Genomic DNA, 19269 nt, shown 5'->3' on the forward strand with positions numbered 1-19269 from the left:
TGTGTTAATTAGTATAAATGATAAATGTATAGCTTATCTAAGTTTCTTAGCTGCAAACACAAAACTCAGTTTGCATACCACGCTTGTGGAAATTCTTTTAAACACAGAAAACAGTCAAGAATTTGAGTCAAGATTTGAGTCAAGAATTAGTAATGTCCCGTGTGTGTGTTCTTGTGCCATTATAAACTGTTTAACATATTACTATTAAGGTTTTTACTTTTCCACTGTAGTATAATTATTACATGTTGAAAAGAAAATTTCTATCGTGTAACATAATTTTTAAAAAATAACTGTGTCCTCTTTAAAAGAAAATAACAAATCTAGTATAAAAGTACAAAATGTGAACTATCATGAGTGTAATGTTTCATGAATTGTTGATTGAAGTGTTCAGGATTTTTCAGACCGGGTACTGCTGCTTCTACTTCTCAGTACACCTTGAAATGCTCTGATATCGCCCTGCTGTGTTGAGAAAGGGGGCATTTAAGAAACTCAGTTATTCTATTTTTATGGTAATCAGAACCTCAATTTCAATCTGATTTTTTTAGTCAAAGCAGTCTCATTTACATGAGTACAATAAACGTTTTGAAGTGTGGCTAGGATCATTTCCATAATTCTATATTTCTTATCTTGCCTTAGTCTTCTTGAACCTGACATTTTGCTATAATTTGCAAAACTGAACTCCATTCAGAAATAAAAATCCTGGGTAGAAAAAGTGAAAATCAAGAAGACAGGCAGCACATTTAGTGCAGCTTTTCTCTTTCATCATTAACCCAATGGGCAGGAAGAAAAGCTGACCATGTAGTTCACCATAAGGGCGGGATTGATCAATTTGCTAGAAATAGACACCATTTTCATCCAAGTGTAGATTGGCTCCCACCAAGTACTGTGCGATTTCCTTTGGAAATGGACCCAGCTACAAGCAGCTACGCGCCTGAAGTCAAGTAGAGACACTGCACCGGCCATCACTCCCGTTTGGCGTCCGACACTCTTACAAACAGCATAATAGAAAGGTTGAAACTACTAACAGCAATACTCAAATGCTTTACAAATGTTTCTTTGAAAAAAAAATAAATGAATAAAATGTTTCTTTGAATTTGTGTGTTTTGCAACAACCTCTATACACTCTTTTTCGAAACAAGAGTCTTATTGTGTGTGTGTCTTGGCGTTCTAGAAGGCGTTTGTGTCATGTTCGATTATGAATGTGTTCACTTAATTGAGAGGACTGAATAAATCACATGCTCAGTTGATGAAAGCACTTTCTTGTTGAAAGGAGCAGATTGATGGGAAATACTTCAGTACGTCATTTATCTATGTTTTTCTGACTTTGAAATTGGTGTCAGGAGCTTCAGTTTATCTGCAGGAGCCACGTCCTTGTTTATCAGTTTTTTGGGTGGTTTTTTTCCCTGATAAGGCAGTCTTACCAGATGAAGTCAAACACTATTTCCACGCAGCTTTTTCGTACACCCGGAAGAGCAAGCACTTAGGAAGGTGAAGTGAAAGTCTGCCTCCTGAAGCCACATCCTCAGTGGGGGACTTGCAGAGGGAGCACTTCTGTTCTGCAAATCGAAGCCGGACACTTAGCGCCCTCGGAGATAAAACGGCAGAACCTGCCGGTCGCGCGGCGTTCGAGACCACAGTCTATACCTGTCACTTACCGTTTTGTAAATGAACTAAAAATACAGGACGGATGCGTTGTGTGAAATCCATAATTTCTGTTAATGGTCTACTAAGGACCTGTGCGTTTAGGACACGGGCCGTTCAATGCCCCCCACCCCCCACCCCGGGCCGCCATAAAGAGAGGTCTTAGAGCTTCTGTGTATTCCTTTTGTCCTAGTCTGACTTCAAAGTAAAATAATAAGTGTGCTTATTAAATTTAGTTTCTTTCCATAAAGACTCTCAGCACATGATTTTGCTTTCTAACTTCACACTTAACTCCCTGAAAACATCCATGTGTGCGTATTAGTGTTCTTTCTAGTTTCAGGGGCTGTGCTTATGTCCAAAATGAATGCTAATATAAATTGCTGTCTGGATTCTAGGGCCCCATCCTGCTCAGGAAAGTATCTTCACTATTCCTCTCTCTCTCTCTTCCTTCTGCCTTTCCCCTCTTTCCCTCTCTCCCTCTCTCCCTCCTTTCCTCCTTCCCTAACTCTCCATCCCTCTATCTCACCTCTGTCTTTCCCTCTGTCCTGTATTTTCAAATTCTTCAGTTCTACCTGCTTTCTTTTCAGACTCTTTCCTTTCAGAACATAAATACTCCCAGTCTCTTGTTCTAAAAATATTATCCTATAACTCTTCTTCTCTTTCCTGCCTTTCAAATCCAAACTTCTTGATAAAGTAGAGCACTCCCCACTCCATTTCCTCACCTCTAATTCAATCAAGGGCCTGCTGCAGCTTGGCCTCTGCTCACAGAACTCCTCAAGGCACCACAGATGTCAGTAACCCCCTCTCACTGAACAGTTTCCAGACAGGATTTCACTTGGAGAATGTAGCCTTTAATCGAGTTGACACTCCCCTTCCTATATGCATTCCTTCCTTGGCTTATCTTTTTCGTTTCTACACTTCCTTCTTTCTCTCATTAATTTTGAACCAAAAATATTTAAGTAAAATTATGTGCAATGTTGAGCAAATTCTTACATATAAAAAGAAAATAAATGCCAATCTGATTGTACAGAAAAAGGCATCAAATTGCCCAGACCCTAAAATTATGTATGAAAAGCAGTCATTATCTATACTTCAAATTTGCTAAGCACATAAAACTATAATTTTATCTTCATTTATCAGCATAGGAAAAACTACTTTGCTCTACGCACGAGTCATTGGGTGCTTGGACTGACCTGACCAGGAGAAACCACGAAGTAGGAAGATACAACACTAACTCTCTCAACATTGTATGACTGCAGAGAACAGGTGCCAGATTCTCAACTGTGTGTGTTTTCTGTTTCTCAAAGACAAAGATTAAAAGGTACTCCTCTGAAACCAGTTTTTTTAAAAGCAACTTAATCTTTCTGTTTCTGCTAAATTCTATATTCATTTTCACGGGCAAAGATGCATTGGTTTCTTAGGGCTGCTGTAACCAAGTACCCAAAACTGGGAGACTCAAAACAACAGAAATGTATCTCTCACAATACTGTAAGCCAGAAGCTCAACGTCAAGGAGTCAGCAGAGCCATATTCCCTCTGAAGACTTGAGGGAAGAGTCCTTCCTTATCAGGTCTAGCTCCTGGAGGTTGCCAGCAATCCTTGGAGGTCCTGCCTTGCACACCTGTCACTCTAATCTCTGCCTCTGTCTTCACATCCCTTTGCCCTTGTGTGTCTCTGTGTCCGAATTTCCCTCTTAAAAGGACACCAGATATATTGGATTTAATCCAGTATGACCTCACCTTCAGTTGATTACATCTGCAAAGACCTTATCTCCAAATAAGGCCACATTCACAGGTTGTAAAAGAAGATGTATTTTGGGGAAATGCTTTTCAGTCCAGTATAAATGGAAAACCCCAAATTGGTATTTTGGAAAATAAAAATAGAAAAGGAATTTATTATTGTTTTTAAATGATCATGTATTATGCGATTTTTCTTCCTTTGCAAACCTTACTAGAACAATAGTGAAGGAATAAAGCAATCAAAAGGAGATAGCATAAAAAACACCCCCCAAAAAATGAATAGGAAGCAGAGATAATATAGCTCTATTCTTCTTAAACGTGAAAATAATACTGTCCAATAGATATATGAATAGGATGCTGTAAAAAAGGAAAAATCGAGAACAAAATTATGATAGAAATAACATTAGAAAAGGATTGAAAGATAAGTCCCAGGACCAAAAGTAAAACAAAAAACAAAGAAGTAAAGAATAGGAAGTATAGAAAAGAAAATTAGTAGATAAGTCCATGGGGGTTTATAATCCACTTACTAAGAATTACAGACAGAGAAAACAGAAGAGAATGAACTATCAAGAAAACAATTTTTTTTAGACACGAGGGACATAAAGCCCCAAACTGGGTGTGTCCAGCACATGTAGCCGACAGAAAAAATGAAAGAAGACCCCGAAAAACACATGAAATGTGAAATTTCAAAATAACAGCTATAAAGTAGAAAACAAAATTTCCAGAGAAAAATCACAACAATCACCTATAAGAGATAGCAGCTCAGAATTGTATTAGCCTTCTCAGAACAATAGTGAATGACAGAAGACTTTGGAGAAGTATCTTAAAAATCCTTAATGTAAATGACATTTGATGAACAACTCTGTACTCAGCCAAGCTACTGATCAAGAATGAGAGTAAAATAAAGACATTTTTTAGGAATTCAAGGACTCAAACATATTTATGTACCTTCCAGGCACTCACTCATGGGAAGCTACTGGAGGATATGATGGAATGAACGATGGAGCAAATTGGGAAAGACAAGATGTAGGATATAGCAAGCAATGACTCGAACCCAGAAAAATGGCCAAATTTTTTGAGGCTGACTATGAAGGGAAGTGTCAGGACAACAGGCTGTCGGGGAGCCTCAGGACAACCAGTCCACACTGGATGAGGAGAACGGACACTTGCAGAGGGGTTCTTGATATATTACTGGTTCAAAGGAAAAGTCCAAATGGCATGAATTATTATGGAATAAAGGGATGTTCAGATGAATTGCAAATGGAAACAAAACTTGTTTTCGACAGCTGGCAGGAAATCAATTAAATCACTACCCTGAGAGACAGAATTTACTTCCCGCTCAGTTACCTGCAATTTACAAAGAGTTGCAATCAGCGCAAAGAAAAGTAAAAGAGCTAGAATAGGATAACCTAAGGGGTTTATTATAAAAGATGCACACTTTTCCACGGAAACACAGGAAAAAAAATTTTCTGCCATTAAACAATGAATACGTTAACTTTGTGAAGTAGGTGTTCTTTGCCGAGGAAGAAACTCAAGCTAACAAACTGGTTATGTAATTTATATTTCCACAGTCAGCAAAGCCATAATGAGTACTGTAAATTGTACATACCTACGTGTGTGTGTATGTGTGTGTGTTTTCATGATTCTCCCTTGATAGTCCTAACTGTGATTTTCTTTTTTAAAATTTCAAAAGATAATAACATGTTCCTGTGTCTTATTTTTTTTCAAAGTTGATATTGACAACTTATCGCCTAGGACCCACTTGAAGTAAAATAATTTCACTTTTCAGGGTCTTTACCTACAGTGAATATGGCCAAATTTTTTCTAGTTGCTTCTCAAAAGGGGAGGCAATTTCAGGACAGCCAGGGAAGGAGCTTGGACATCTGTCAGTCCATAAAGGGCATGAGAGGACACAAAGAATTCCACCTCTTTCCCAAAAGAATGGCAGTCCTTTTTGTATGTGGGTGTTTCCTCGTGTATAATATCCATGTTTTCCCTTTTTTCCCCATGTCTTTGTAAATTTCGTCTCCTCCACTGTGTTTTCTCTCACTAGTCTGATTCTGATGTCCTAGCTCTGGTCTGAACCTGGCTGTACTTTGCTAACTTTGGGTACAGACTTGCTGTAACTAGTTTATACAAAGGAGGCAAGGGCCAGAGGGACCGTGCTGGTCTCTCTCACCCTTGCTCAATTTAGTTCTGGTGATATTTATAATTATCAGGCAATCTTTACAACAGCCAGTAGGGTCAAATGGCATCCGTCCAACCTATACCCTTCCCTAGGAAGCCACAGAAGCTCCTCCATACTCATACAGTGTGCTGTGGTGGGGGGCTGTTGGGATAACCAGGTGTTTGTAGTAAGTTAGACTCTAAAACTATGACAACCATAAAAAAAAAAAACCCATTATGTTTATTTTTTATTTTAAATATTTTTATTTATTTATTTGAGAGAGAGAGAGAGAGCACAAGCAGGGTGAGCAGCAGGCAGAGGGAGAGGGAGAAGCAGGCTCCCAGCTAAGCAGGGACCCCCCGATGTGGGACTCAATCCCAGGAACCCTGGGATCATGACCTGAGCCACCCAGGTGCCCCAAGAGTATGTTTTTTAAAGGATGTTAAAGATCCTTTGAAAGAAAGGGAAGCAAGGGGTGCCTGGGTGGCTCAGTTGGTTAAGCATCTGACTGTTGATTGCGGCTCAGGTCATGATCTCAGGGTCCTGAGATCAAGCCCCATGTTGGGCTCTGCGCTCAGGACAGAAGTCGGGTTGAGATTCTCTCTCTCCCTGTGCCCATCCCCCCACTTGTGTGTGTGTGCTTTTTGTAAATGGATAAAATCTAAAAAGAAAAAAAGAAAAAGAAAAAAGAAAGAGAGAAACAGAGAGAGAGAAGCAAGGGTATGTATGGTCAATTTTGTCCTCAAGTTTTCCTGTTTAGTCCTTCCAGAGAGTTACTGTGCATCTATTACATGCTAAAGTCATAGTTGTATCAGGTGACTCAGAGTTATTAGCATCTTGGGAAATAAGTTCGTATGAATCACCAGAGAAAAATAAAATGAGATGTAGAAGTTTTAATTGGCACTTTCTAAAAATTTGCCAAGATTATATCATTTGTCTGTAATATACAGTCATGGTAAAGAGAGTTGGGTGATTTCAGGAGATAATGTCCTCAGACTCCTACATTCAGCTATTTACTTCTGTTCGTCAAGGCAGCTGCCGGGATAGCAGGAAGATACGACCACATAATGGACACTGCTTCTCTTCACAGACTCTATGAGCTCAGTATCCTTACACTGTGACAGTATTAACCGCAAATATTTAACAATTGTATTAGTTGTCTAAGAATGGGATGGTAGCTTTCAATAGTCAACATCAGTTTCGGAAAATCTTTTAGTTACCTGAGGAGCTACTGGATAGATACCCCAGATTCGGGGTTAGCGGGTGCTGTCGGCAGCTTCGAAGCTGACCGCCCGCGAGCGACACCGGGTATTTTGCCATGATGCCGTCTCCTCCCCATGAGGGTGGGCTGGACTTAATGACACACTTTTAGTGATTAAAATATGGAAGACATAACGACACGGCATGACTGCGACGGGGTTTTGCAAAGACTGTGGCTTCTTTCTTGGCTGCCCACTCTCTCTCATATTACTCGTTCTTGGGAAGCAAGCTACCAGATTATGAGCAATACTATGGGGAGGTCTATATAGTGAGGAAATGACGTCCGGTCAACAGCCAGAGAGAAACCGCAGCTTGCAAACATGGAGATGAACTTGGAATTGGACTCCTCAACCCTGGTTGGTTCTTGAGAGGACTACAGCTAACAAGCTTAATGACAACTCCTGGGGTAGGACCTAAGTCAGAGTCACCCAGCGGAGCCGCTCCTGGAGTCCTGACCTTCAGAGACAGAGATATTCATCAATGTTTGTTACTTTTTAACTGCTAAATTTTGGGATTACATGTCATGCAGTAATAGATAACTGAGTACCTTGTGCTATGACAATATTATCTTGAATATTTAAAAAAATAATCAGATGGCAGCTTATTAGACATCAGTTGTCCAGTAAGATAGTATCTTATTAGTCAACATCAGTTGCTATAATTTCCTTGTTAGATTTGGAAAATCCTTAATCTATTTAAAGGAATACCTCATAAATATCTTGGACGTTAGATCTATTTGGAAAGTATAACAACTCATCTATTTACAACTTTCCATCAAACTTCCGTAGGTATATTCTCATATGCCAGAGAAAAAGGGCATCAACTCTACCTGATATTAAGAAATTGTATAATTTTACTTAAGCTCATATTTGGAGAATAGATTCAGGCCTTAAAACAGCATATTTATAAGAAAGGTGTTTTCTTAATTTGGGTATCAACGGGTTGATAGCTTTGAAGATAATTTCACCCTCTTTACTTTTGAGGTGGGTCCATTTATATTCAATTTTGGGTCACTTCCGATGGATGAATTAAGGAGGGTTGCTTTAAAGAATTTTTAAATATTATATGTAATCCCATTCCTAACTTTCTGTAAGTAATCATGTAGGGAAAGAAAGTATTTTGAACTAAGTGATATGCCACAGTTTAAAAATGCTTATCTTATTACATATATTCAAGTCATTTAGGTTTCCAGTTCATAAATACTTTGATTATTGATCAGTGATGGTTCAGCTGTAACAGCCAGATTTATATTGATAATGGTAAATATTTTGCTTTATCATTTCTTTCATATATTGTATTACTTTATTTTGGTGTGAGTTTAACTAATGCCAGGCAAAAAATATACTCATTTTAGAATCATAAATGCCAATATCTCAATTCAATATGTGACTTAAAAAAAATAAAGGAATTTAAATTAGAGATCAATTATATCATTTGAGTTTTTCACACAAAACAGTGGCATCTAGTGGTCTATAAAAATCCTCCTGTTTCTAACTTGTCTTTGCTATTACTTTGAATCAGGCATTATTTGTCTATAGTTGGTTCAATGGCTAGTGAGGTTTACTAGGATCTCCTGCTGTAGAGATTCAGACTTTCATAATATTAAATTGATCTTTTATCTAGTAGTTGTGCGTGTAACTTGATGTCCACGGTGCTGTTCTTTCTAAAGGAGTTACTCTAGTAGAGATCTTTATATGTGGATGATGCTAGTACTCATTAACTGCTACAAAAATAAATTACTTTTAAGACATCAAATGAAAGACTACCTTAGACCAGAGGGCTATAAAAAGAGATTCACCTTTGGAGGCAATAAAATTCGCCTTTTTATCTCTAAGGCGGAAATCAGTAATGTAAGCTATTTTATCACCACTTGGCATAAATAATATGGATATGCTTTCACTTACTGACTAGTAGTCTGGACACGTGACCACAACATATTTATGTTTTCAACTTTCTTAAACAGAGCTCATTATAAGAAAGATACTGACATTATCTGTAACTTATTATGACCAAGTACAGCATGCACCAATTTGCTTTAAGAGAGGTAAATAAAATATTGTCATTTATACATAAATGCATTAATTTGTAAAAATAGAATATATTTTTCTTTCAAACTGATACTTGTTTATGTATTTATCTGCATGACCAATAGAAGATAACGTGAGACTGCTTAAAAGTTTTAAATACAGGGATTCCATTTTTGTTTGACAACGTTCTGTTCACTCATATGAATGCTACATGTAAAACTCAGATATTGCTATCACTGTGCTCCAACTCTAAAAACAATTTTAAATAATTCTAACTGAAAAGGAACTCAGAGGTGTGTTGGATGACAATAATTAGCTTAAACAAATTCATATTCACATTTAGCTCCATATTTACTGTATGAAACAAGAACTCTGTAATATTCTCCTTGATCTGGAGGCTGCTTACATGGTATAAATTCGATGTGCTCTACACCCATGGCTTGCATATGCATTTATGCATAACATGTATATTACATGTAAATAACATTTACATTGAAAAAACTAGGGGATACAGAAATTGATCATTTTTTTTAAGAAAGTTCTTGATATTACATAAGCACTACTTGAAACTTGCAGTCCTAATGGTGATTTTTAATTGAAAGAATTATTACAGTCTCTTTTTAAAACATCAAAATTTTCATGTCAGTTTAATTCACCTATTTTATTAATTTTTTAAAGATTTTTTATTTTAGAGAGTGAGTGAGTATGAGCAGATAGGGCGGGGCAGAGGGAGAAGGAGAGAGAGAATCCCAACAGGCTTCATACTCAGTGCAGAGCCCAACCAGGGGCTTGATCTCAGGACCCCGAGATCACAATTTGAGCAGAAACCAAGAGTTGACGCTTAAGGACTGAGCCACCCAGGCACCCCTGGTATCAGTATAATTTAAACAGATACTTTATTCAGTTGACCCTTGAACATGGGTTTGAACTGCATGGGTACATGCCATTTGTGAATGTTTTGCAGTACTGTAAATGTATTTTCTCTTCTTTATGATTTTCTTAACATCTCCTATTCTCTAGCCTACTATATTGTATGAGTATAGTATGTAATACATGCAATACAATAAATGTATTCATTGTTTATTGTTATTGGTAAGGTTTCTGGTCAATAGCAGGCTATTAGTAGGTAAGTATTTGAGGAGTCAAAAGTTACGCATGGATTCTTCATGGGGGAGATGCCCCAACCCCCATGTTGTTCAAGGGTCAACTGTATTTGTTTTCATACTTCCCATATAGAGAATAACTCAATTGCTTATATTAAAAATAACTTATAGATCTTTTAACATTAATCTATCCCTAGAATTTAGAGTTATTCATTTAGGTAACTAACACCAGACCATAACCAAAGTTTAAGTTATCTTTAAGGCAAGTCATTACTCGGTAGTAGCCAAAAATAATATTTAATGCCAAAACAAGTTTTCTAACAGTGATAAATCTGTGTAGATCTCACAACTAATTCATATAAAAATATTTTTTCTCTTTAGTTGGTACTAAAAATAGGAGAAACAGAAACGAAAAAAATCCTTGGTGCAGGAATTCAAACTAAACCGTATGGGGTAAAGTGTTACTTTATGATTAGATATTAAAAACTCATATAATTCATCTTAGTCATTAACATTCTAAACTTCAAACAGATTGAAAGGTATAATTAGAAAAAAGTATAGTATCAGGTAGTTTCTAATTTGGGATAAATAATTCAGGAAATGAGTCAAACTATGAGCAGTAAATATTCCTAAAATAATGAACTGATGGTCTGAAATGCCTATTTTCATACCATTCCACAATTATAAGCCAATTATTAATTGTATATCCATTTTTAAATTAGTAATTAAGAAATAATACTGCTCTATGATTCTTTTTTTCTTCTAATTAAAAAAGTACCTAAAATTACTCTAATATTGGAACATAGGCGGTACTCCTCCCTGAGAGGAAACATTAATTCTATTGGTGTTTAAGAGACATTAACCTTCAAATCTGCTGATGTAGGTATATGGGGTTTATCAAACATTTTCACATGCCTCCTCTGAGTTTCCTGGCCTTGGCAAGCTTTCAGACCCACCATAGCCATCACTGCAAAATGTGGGGTCTGGCTCCCTGACAGGCTGCCATAGGGACTAGGTAATATGACATGGAGGTGCAGTGTCTATTCTTCTCATGGGGCAAACTGTGCCTAATGATTGGTAAGAGATACAAAGAAGACAGCAGATCATTTCCTCTCTATTCTTCCTGCCAACGGCCTGTTCCATTACATAGGATTTCCAAACATGTCCTTGCAAGGCTTGTCAGAGAGCGGCAGCCAGCACAGCAACACATCACCTTTTATTTTCTTCCCAACTTTCTCTTTCTCTCCCTCGTGGTGCCCTGGGATTGTTAACATGCTAACATATAGGTATTATCTCCCTCTCCCTCTCGGTGCCCTGGGATTGTTAACACGTTAACATATAGGTATTGTCTCAAGATCTTTTTTTCTTTTTTTCTAAAGAACCCAAACTAAGAAAGGAATTCTTTGAGTTCAAGTTATATAAGAAAATAATGATATTACTAATGTAATCCATAAAAATAATATCCTTATTAGTGAAATGAATCTTTAGCTTTAATATATAACTATATTTAAATTGCAACCTTCACTTTCTTCAAATATACCTTCATAGAGTTGGCATTTATCAAGCTGGGTTGGAACATTTAAACTTGAGGTGACTATCAGACATCTAAGTAGAGATATAGAGAAGGCTGTTGGTTAGGAGTTTGGATTTCAGAAGAGAGGTCCAGGATGGAGATATAAATATAGGAATCATAGCTTATAGATTGTATATCATATGATGAGATTGGAAGAGATTTTCTAAGGACTAAGATTGATAAAGGGAGAAGATCCCAAAAGGACCAAGCTCTAGAAAACGCTCACATTCTAAGTCAGGATATGAAGAGGAAACAGTAAATAGACTGAGATATGTCCAGAGAGGTAAGAGAATAACCCAGGGAGTGTAATGTTTTGGATGCTAAGAGAAAAAAAAGAGTGTTTAAAATGGAAGAAAGTCAGCTAATGGGTTTAAGGATATTAAGAGTCAAGCAAGAAAAAAAAGGGGGGGGACTGAGAATACAGACAGAATATTACAATGTGAAGTATGACAGTGAAGAAGAGATTTTGTACAGTGAAGGGGATGAAAAGTTGATTAGAATAGATTCAAGAGAGTATGAGAGGAGGAAATGTAGCTACATAGAGAGCTTATTCAAAGAATTTTGGTATAGAGGGAAAGAAATACACTGTCAACAGGAGGCCATGATGCTACAATGAGGTTTTTTCAAGAATAATTTTGAAAAACCAGTATTGTTATATTCTAAAAGGGATGACCTAAAAGAGAAATTAAAATGGATGATTCAAGGAAGAAAGAGTACTGTCTCTGAGGATGTGAGAGGAGATGGCATCAAGAGAACAATCGAAACCTGGCCCTCCATAACATAATGAACAGTTCACCCACACTAATAGGAATGAATACAAAGATTCAGATAGGTTTATACTTTACTGTTGTAAGCCAATGCTCCATCTTTTCTGGTTGCTTTTATTTTCTTAATGAAATAAACTCTAAGAGAGTGAGGATAAAAAAAGAATTGTAAAAAGCTTGAGAATAGAGCAGAAAGGCAGAAATAATGTCTAGGTAAGAGAATGGTTTATGGATTTACAATATAGTTATTAACATTAAGGATGATTCGGGTTATGATTATGAACTTAAAGTGATACAAGGAAGTATGACTATGTTTTTCTTTAGTTATGCTCAGCTATGGATGGAATTACACACAAGGAGTAGGCAGATAATTGGTTTTAAGTAAGGTTATGGATTGGCAATACAAATAAAACAAATGAGAAAAGGATAGGGAATTGAGGATATAGACCAAAAAGTAATTATAATGAGCGAGCGTATGATTTAAGCTAGGCAAAGAGAAAAGACATAGGGAAGGTGGGAGACAAAGAGGATGGTATGCTCAATACATTGTAGGTGCTGGTGAAAGCAAATACTTTTGGGGTTTAAGGAATGATTAGGAAGGATTTGGGGTAGTATTGAAGAGACAGAGAAAGACTATATAGGAGTTGTAATTACTGGTATTGACAAGGTCATAGTAGTGAGTGGCTGAGGACGATGCAAAGGATCATTGGTAGGAGGTCCAGGAATTAAAAGCTCAGGGAGTTAAAAGGATCATCTATATGGATATTGCAATCAACAAAAAAATGTAACGGGACTGATGTTGGAGAGCATGACAATGACCAAAAGAGCCAGTGATCCTTATTGAAAGAATAAGGGGGGATGACCTGACCCTGGGAATTACAGATAGATGACGGTTGCAAGGACAGATAATGGGTGACACAAACTGATAACACAAATTCGAAAGCTGGGGACTTTCAGGGAAGAGAAGAGGAGAATGGACTGGAAAAGGCAAAGAGGAGGAAGGAGGATACCTATGACTTCTCTAGGCCCAATTTAAGAAGAGAGTGGAAATGAAATTGGCCATCATTTGAGAAGACGGTAAGTCCTCAGGAAAAAACAAACAAATAGGTTTCCATTAAAGCTAGATGGTACAGTGGGAGTTCAGAAGAGACCAGGGCTATAGAAGAATTTGCTAATAACCTACCATGAATTTCAGTGGTCACAGTGAGAAGAGATGGGAAGAGTGGAATATGAGGTCAGAAAAGGTGTTTGAGGGGCGCCTGGGTGGCTCAGTCATTAAGCGTTTGCCTTCGGCTCAGGGCATGATCCCAGCGTTATGGGATCAAGCCCCACATCAGGCTCCCTGCTCCACTGGGAGCCTGCTTCTTCCTCTCCCACTCCTCCTCCTTGTGTTCCCTCCCTCGCTGGCTATCTCTCTCTCTGTCAAATAAATAAATAAATCTTAAAAAAAAAAAAAAGGTGTTTGACATCAACTGGTCGAAGAAGATTAGAGTTTAGTCTTAATATTTCCAAGGCAGAGGGTGGTAGCCAGGCTGTGAGTGGGAGTGGGAGGTCTTGTGAGGAATAGGACTCACTCCGGGCTGCCACATTTCTCCTGCCACAGCAAAGCAGATTTCTGCAGGTCAGAGTCTTATTCCTAGGGCAATCTATCCCTTCTTGACTTCTGAAGGAGGCCCAGGGAAACAACACAATACGCACAAGAAAACCAGGAACTTGTTTGTGTCATGAGTTTAACAAGCTTTTCCTTTTCTATTTCATAGTTATTATTTTCATCCGCCAAAGTCTAGAAAGTTGGATGGCAGCTCTCTTTTCTTCTCATCCCTGGTGATCTTTATTATGAATGTAGGAATGTATGCCATCATGAAATTATGATTTAATAAAAATTCAGAGTATCTTTTGGAATTTATTATACCAGCATTATAATTTCAATTAGTTTTGACTGAACTTTTAATAAATATGTCTGTTGGAGTCAATTTTCTCTCTTGAAATTGATATGAAGTACCCATTATATGCTATTCATGTGGCCACAAACTCGGATAGACTGAAGGAACTCACAGTCTAATAAGATTACACTCGAAAAATAATTTCATTTCCCCTATGACATGATGGAGCTACATACAAGAGTCTGTGGGGGGTGGAGAGGTAAAGATGGGTAACTCAATTCGAGATGCTTTATTTGAATCTCTGTAACAAGAGTTCTCACACTGTTTTCTGCCCTGGCTCATTTGACAAATGCAACATGCTCTTTTTCTATGGCAGTGGGTTTCTATTACAATACTTTTCAGTTAAGTGTGTGGAATGATGCGTCATTCTACAGGCAATGGGTCAGAATGGCCAAGTATAGAGGGTGCTTAGATAGTTGGAAAAGCCTTCACCTCTCAGATGAGTATCTTCCATTCTAGAGACAGTTTTCTCCCACCCTGTGAGAATCTGCTTTGTAGGATAAGTAATCTTAATTAGAATTAGGAAAGTGCATTTTTAGGGGTATGATTTGTGCAAAAAAAAAAAAGAAGCCAGAGGTGTGGGGGGCACAGGTTGGGAGGGGGCTATGGCAAGACATGAGGTATGAGAAATAGGCAGACAATAGAACATGCAATAAATTATCTGGTTAAGGGGTGCCTGGGTGGCTCAGTCTGTTAAGTGTCTGCCTTCAGCTCAGGTCATGATCCCAGGGTCCTAGGATCAAGTCCCGCATCAGGCTCCTCCCTCAGCAGGGAGTCAGCTTCTCCCTCTCACTCTGCCTGCTGCTACCCCTGGCTTGTGCTCTCAATCTCTCTGACAAATAAATAAATAAAATCTTTAAAAAAAATTATGTGGTTAAGAAGGTTTGGTTTAATTTTTCTGAAGGTTATCAGGAATTATTGATGATTTTAAAATAATGGCATGATATAATCAGGCATAAATTCTCAAAAGCTCATTCTGGTCATAGAGTAAGGATGAATTAGAGAACGCTTAGACTAGAAATTGGAAGACTAGTTGAAGATATTGCCCATCCAAGCAACAGTAACAGACTAATGTAAGGCAGTGCTAACAGAAATTGAGAAAGAATGGATTTGAAAACACACAGGAAGGAGACTGAGGGAGTGATGGCTTAGACATGTGGGCACTGAAGAGAGAGGCAACTTAGTATTTTTGAAGGTCTACTATGTGTTTCATGTTAGGCACTTTTATTTATGTTATCATTTATTCACACAAAGCAGAGAATTTAGTGCTGCTCCATTTTGACAGAAGAGAAAATTGAAGATCAAAGAATATATTTTACATGCCAAAGATTATCAATTAAGTAGCAGGAGAGCTAGAATCAAGCCAGGTTGTTTTGGTTTCAAATTACACTCTTTTCCCCACCGTATGATAATTCTTCCAAAATTACAAAATAACATTAAGACTATCAGATCTCTAACTCGGCCAGTTTAGAGAAATGGTGGGGCCATCAATAAAAGTATGCAGTATTGGGCAGAGGGAAAAGATAACGTGTGCAGTTCTGTATACCATGAGCTTGAGGATCTGTGACTTCCCCAATCATATATAGAGAGAGATGGCATTTGCACATGCAACTCCAAAGATCAAAAGATACATACTCTGGGTAAAGATATACACTTAAAGTTATTCATCTACTATTTCAGTGAGCGGGCATAAAATGATAAAAGGACCTAGACAGAAATTTGGAGAATAACACCCTTTGACAGAAGCAAAATGACCCACAAGGAGACCAAGACTAATCAAATAGGCAGGAGGACAAGTAAAAGAAATTATTTTTATAAATAGAAGAGAGAAAAGAGTTTCAGGAGGACTTAATTGTTCACAGGGACAAAATGCAACAGTACATACAAGAAATGTGAGGATCAAAATATATTCTTTGGCATTGGAAATTAGGTCATTAGCGGCCCTAGTGAGAAGCAGTTTATTGGAAAGATGAAGGTAAAAAAGAATTTTAGAATTTATCATGACTACTTTTCCCAAAACAGTAAACACAGCATGGATAACAATTGGATAATACAGGTATGTGGTGGTGTTATATGTTACAGGAAGGCTACTCATCAGAAATCACACTCCCATAATACCTAATTAAATATAACAACAACAAAAAAAAAAACCAGGAAAAAAAGAAAAAGAGACATCCAGCAGAAAAATGGTCAAAGAACAAGAGGTGACAATTCACACACACACACACACACAAAAGAGAGAGATACAAATTTAAATTTAAGGAAAGCACGTTGAATCTTTTTGAATCTTTTTGGTAAGTAAAATATTACAAAGTAAACCACAATGAGTTTCTCATTGTTGGCAAACAAATTAACAGAAATGTTTAAAACAGGGGCTTAGCTGGTTAATTGCCTAACTCTTGATTTCGGTTCAGGTCATGATCTCAGGGTCATGAGATCCAGCCCTCTGTTGGGCTCTGTGCTCAGTGGGGAGTCTGCTTGAGAGTCTCTCTCTCTTCCTCTCCCTCTGTTCTCTCCCTCTCCCTGCATGTTTTCTCTCTTTCTTTAAATGAAAAATCAATAAATCTTAAAAAAAAAAAGAAATGTTTAAAATAATAATAACCTGACACTGAGATGAAATGAAAGTTAGTATAACTTTCCCAGAGGACATTTGGGCAATATGTACAGTAATGTAAATTTCCAAATGTAAATTTACTTTGATTCAGATATTTCATTTTTAGAAATTTGTCTTAAATATAAACATATGCACATAAACATGAACAAATATTTAGCTGTGCAATTTTAGCTCTTGTAGCCTATATTAATAAAACTGTTATAATTAGAATATCATCATTTCAGTAATGGTTCGTTAAACCAATCTTGCTTAAAAACAACTACCACAAACCTATTTAATAATGTGGTTTTGATTAAATAATTTATGGCATACCCATGAGATAAAATAAAATGCATATACTAAAATTCCTTTATATTATATAGCATATAGAATGGTTAATAATATTTGGGTACTCAAATGTTCATTAAAATAAAATGAATATAAAAAAGTCACAAAGCAGCATGCAGAAAATTGTCCCATTCACATGCACAGAATGGAAATAAAGACCCCCAAATTAGTAGTAATTATCTCTGAAAAAAAAAAATTCTTGCTTGTGAAGGGAAAGGCATTTGAAGGAAAATTTAGGGTCATGAGACATTTTATATTTGTAGATAAGAGAACTTTATATATTATTTTATTTATAGTTAATTTGATCAAGGACTTACTATTTATCAGACGTTGTGCTGGCACTTTACTAACTTATGAAACATCTGTGAGATAATGACATGTTTAAGAGAAGCCAAGTATAGAAATTTTGAGACACTTGCCTAAATTAACTAGCTAGAAAGAGAGCCAGGATTCAAACCTGAAGTTTGACTCAAGAGTCTTCATGCTTATCCATTGCCTCTTGAGGAAAAGCAGGGAGAAGCAGAGATAGAAAGTTCTAGAGGGAGAAGACGAATGGATGGAGGGAGAGCTCTGAGTACACACAGAGAAGAACCCCAGGCAGAGCAGGAGTGGTCATTTCTGCGGGTGAGAGAAGGCAGCATTAGTGCAGTGGCAGGTGTCTGTCAAGTGGGGGTTCCTATCTCACTAGAAAACTTTTCTTTTTCACCCAAAAGGTCTAACATAGTTTTTTCAAATAGTTGAAAATTTTTCCATTTTATTTTATAAACCATCTTTTTCCTTTTGTAGGAAATTTGTTTCCATATACTAAATACTGAGAAAAATTACAGAGATTTCGTATTCTGTTCAATTGATTCAACTGTTCATGTACAAAAGCACATTCTACTAGTTACTGTGCCTTTATTTCGCATTTCGATATTCATCCACAAAACAAATACTGAGCATCTACTACATGCTGCTTGGCGTGGTGCTTAAATATTCACGGTGAATAAGATCTATAGACATTCATATCCTCAGCTCTCAGGAGGCTCGTGAAGTCTAGGGATCCACAACATTTTCCCATAAAAAGACAGTAAATATTTCTGGCTTTGCAATTAATTCCACCTCTATTGCAACTAACTCAACTCTGCCATTGTAGCTGACAGAGTCCAGACAGCATATGAAGAATGTGGCTGTTTTCTGACACAGATTTATTTACAAAAACAGGCAGGGGACTGCATTTAGCCTGAGAGCCTTGTTCTAGGTTGGCAATGGAATTCTCTGTATCATGAATTGTTAACAGTGAAAAAAAATTGTGGAAGTGGCAATGGAAATTTAAGAGACTCTATATTTTGTTGTTATGTGGCTCTAGTCCTTTGTCGTGGATTAAGACAGAGTAAGATACATCTTTGTTTGCCCAGGACAGTGCAAGTTAATGCCTGTCATCCTGGTATATGAACAGAGCTCCTCTTTTCATTCTGCAATTTTGCAGTTAGGGTGGCAAAACTGTATGGTTATCCTAAGTTCAGGAGCTAGAACAATGATCTCCTCAATAGGAAAAGGAATCAGATACCAGTTAAGGCAAAACTAGGACAGGAAGATATAAAGGATGTAGAGAAGTTTCTTTACTGAAGAAGGGTTTCCCGAGGGTATGTTAGGAAAGGACTTCCGGGAAGGTCAACTGGAATTCTTATCCAATGGTGTCTTAGTTCAGGCTGCTATAGCAAAGCCCTATAGACTGGGTGGCTTATAGGTAACAGAGATTTATTGATCACAGTTCTGAAGGCTGAAGTCCAAGATCAGGGCGCCAGCATGGTTAGGTTTTGGTGGGAACCCTCTTTCAGGATGTGGACGGCTAGCTTCTTGCTGTGTCCATACATGGTGGGAGGACTGAGAGCTACCTCCAGGGCACTCATCCCATTCCTGCAGGCTCCGCCTCATGACCTAATTACCTCCCAAGGGCCCCGCCTCCAAATACCATCCCACTGGGGATTAGATTTCAACATATGAATTTGGGGGAAGACACAAACTTTCAGTCCATAATAAGTGGTGTCTATAAAAAAGGAAGGAAATAGTTGGAGGATGGAGAGTAAAGAAAGAAGAACAGTAAAGAACTAAAGCCTGGGAGAAATTAAA

At 37.5% G+C, this 19269-nt stretch overlaps 1 protein-coding gene across 1 annotated transcript in view; it reads right to left on the minus strand.

The window, feature by feature from the left end:
* The window catches only part of GNAI1 (G protein subunit alpha i1), a 312759-nt gene that overhangs the window by 109338 nt on the left and 184152 nt on the right, over nucleotides 1-19269 (minus strand). The window lies entirely within an intron of this gene.

Source organism: Ursus americanus, chromosome 3, assembly GCF_024610735.1.
Source record: "Ursus americanus isolate L20-20 chromosome 3, mUrsAme1.1.p, whole genome shotgun sequence".
In the NCBI taxonomy this organism is placed as follows: Eukaryota; Metazoa; Chordata; class Mammalia; order Carnivora; family Ursidae; genus Ursus; species Ursus americanus.